This window comes from Otolemur garnettii, unplaced genomic scaffold (assembly GCF_000181295.1).
Source record: "Otolemur garnettii isolate 467f Iridium unplaced genomic scaffold, OtoGar3 scaffold00005, whole genome shotgun sequence".
NCBI classification, from domain to species: Eukaryota; Metazoa; Chordata; class Mammalia; order Primates; family Galagidae; genus Otolemur; species Otolemur garnettii.
The window spans coordinates 25,976,957-25,979,921 of NW_003852400.1; positions in this window are offsets into that span (position 1 = coordinate 25,976,957).

The following is a 2,965-nucleotide window of genomic DNA, read 5'->3' on the forward strand; positions in this document are numbered from 1 at the left end:
GCAGCGCCCGACCTCGCCTGACTTTGCACAGAAGGATAGGGGGAAACACCTGCAGGTGGATGGGGCATGAGTAGCGTTCTCACCATGGGAGCTGGAGGCCAGTCAGATTCCCTAATCTGCAAGTGGGCTGAGTCTTTCCACATCAGGTGACATCCCTGGAGATCTCTCCCTGTAATGCTGGAATCCCTCTGGGGAAGATCCAGGATCCAATTTCTTTTCTTCTTTTCTTTAGAACAATATTTATTAAGGCATAATTTACAAATAAGTATAATTATTCCTTTGTAGTATACAAGTCTATGGATTTTGACAAATGCACACAGTTGTGTGAACACCAACACAATCAATTTACAGAAGAGTTCCATCATCCCTCAGTTCTTTCCTGCCCCTTTGCAGTCCACTCCTCCTCCAACCGCAGCCACTGAGCGGATATCTGTCCTTCTAGATTTGCCTTTTCCAAAATGTCATCCAAGTATGAAGCCTTTGAAAAATAAAACAAACAAAAAACCACACAGCTTTTTATTGTGGAATATTGTTAGATTTACAGAGAAGCTGCAAAGATAGTACCAAGTCCCCAGAGAAGCCGTACCCCTCTTCCCTATTGCTGCTAACATCTTACAGAACATCGGTGCAATGATATTAACTACACTACAGACTTTATTTGAGTTTCACCAGTTTTTCCAATAATGTCCCTTTTCTGGTTCAGGATCCCAATTGGCCTTTAGTTGCTGTGGCTTCTCAGTTTCTTCCCACCTGTGGTTTCTTAGTATTTTCTTATTTTTCACGACCTTGATACCTTTGAAAGGTGCTTGTTGGGTATTTTGTGGATATATCCAAATGCCCTCAGTTTGGGTTTGTTTGGTATCGTTGCTATGGTCAACTGCTTATGCATTTTGGAACAGATTACCAAGAGGTGAGTGCCCTTCCCATTGCATCGTGCCAGGGGTCACAGTGTCAGTGTGAGTTATCATGTTGTTGCATGTCTCAACAGTTCATGTTTACTGCTAAGTAATATTGCACTGTATGCATCTCCCACAGTGTCTTATCCTTTCACCAGTTGGAGAACGTTTGGGTTGCTTCCAGTTTGGGGAGATTATTAATAAAGCTGCCATATACATTCAGAGTTCATATGCAGGTCTTTGTGTGATTTTTTGTTTCTTGAGGGTAAGGCCCCAGGTGCGGGTGGCTGGGTTGCATAGCAACTGTTTGTGGGACTGCCAGACTGTTTTCCTAAGAGGCTGTTCCTTTTTGCTTTCCCGTCAACAACCTATGAGCATTTTGATTACCTTGCATCCTAATTTCTTTGGATGGGCGTTCCGGTTAGTGATCCGTTTTAAAGATACATCAACATTGGCAAGTTTGCAGCTTTTCCCTTTTGTCTGACTGAGAGCCCATTTCACTTTGTCCAGCTTTATGGAAACATTAGGAGCATCTTATTCAGTAGACTTCGTAGTCCTGTTCTCCTCCCTCTATCCTTCTGCTGTTTAGGAATAAGTTAACAAAGGATGGGAAGAGAAAACGGGGCTTGGAGAGTCTTATGGAAGGTTCTTGGGAGAGCAAGTGGCCTCTGCTTCCTACTTCAGTGGAATTAATTAAAATTTAGCTCAATTTTTTAAACCGACAAATAATACTATATATGTATGTATGAGCTACATGGTGATATCTTTATAATGTATAGTGAGCCATCCAATCAGGGTAATTAGTAAATCCATAATCCCAAACATTTATGATTTCTTTGTATTGGGAACATTCAATATCTTCCTTCTAGCTCTTTAAAACTATATGATATGCTATGGTTCACTATAGTCACCCTACAGCGGTACAGAACATTAGAACAGACTCCTCCTAGCTAGCTATAATTTTATATCCTTTAACGAATCTCTCCTCAGCCTTCCCTTCCCCCAACAGCATTTTAGCAGGGGAATAAACTTTGGTGACATTTGTGCCATACTTTTGTGCTGCTGTGTGCAGGTACTTAGGGGGCACCAACTCATATATTCCCTGTGATAACACAAGAGCCAGGGACTGTTACTCTCCCCATTTTGTGGATGAGAAAACAAATAAGCCCAGAGAGGGCATGTGATGTACAGTTCAGGAGATTTGTCTGGCTGCAGAGTAAACTCTTAACTACTGTCCTAAACTACTCTCCTAGATTCTCTCAGAAGGTGTATTTAATAACTGACTTAAAAAGAACAAGGGTCATTAGGGGAGAAATGAGAGATTCGTTCTTTAAGGAGTCCTGCCTGTCTTTGAATTCTTTTGTACGACTTGCAAAGTTCAACAAAAACCTGCTATAAAAGAAGTCTTGGCCCCCTACTCAGTCCTGGACAAACAAAACTGGAGCCTGGATCCTCATTGGAGCTCACATTTCAGTAGGTTCTAGTCCTGGTTTTCTGCAGTTAACTCTGAGTTTGTTTACTGACATCCCTCTGGTCTCTTTGGTTTTCTGATTTGGATATGAGCAGATTGGATGCAAAAAGCTGTTTGTCCCCTTTTGTGATTCCTTGAAGTCATCTGGATAGCAGGTGTCCTCAGTAGGCCAAACTTCCAGTCCTAGGGCCTGCCTGGGACTGGCCCTAAAAGGGCTTCCATAGTGGGGTTTCTGGAAGACACTCCAGTTCTCTAACCCCATTTCATACTGTTCAGGAATGCCCAAACAAGTGTCTCCTCCAAGTCATTCCCTGGAAACTACAGTGGGTCTCTAGTGCATTTTCCCACCCAGCAACCATTTTTTCTTACTCTAGTAATAGCATCCCAATTTTCCTTAAGAAAAGATCCTTTCACTATTATCAGTCTTTGAGGGTCAGACCCTAGCAGGTGAAAAGCTGGGAAAACAGCCTATTTTCTATCCGACCTGCTGTGATTTGAATGTGCCACCAAAGTTCATGTATTGGAAACTTAAGTACCATTTTAACAGTATTAAGAGGTGGAACCTTTAAGAGGTGATTAGGCCAGGAGGGCTCTGCCT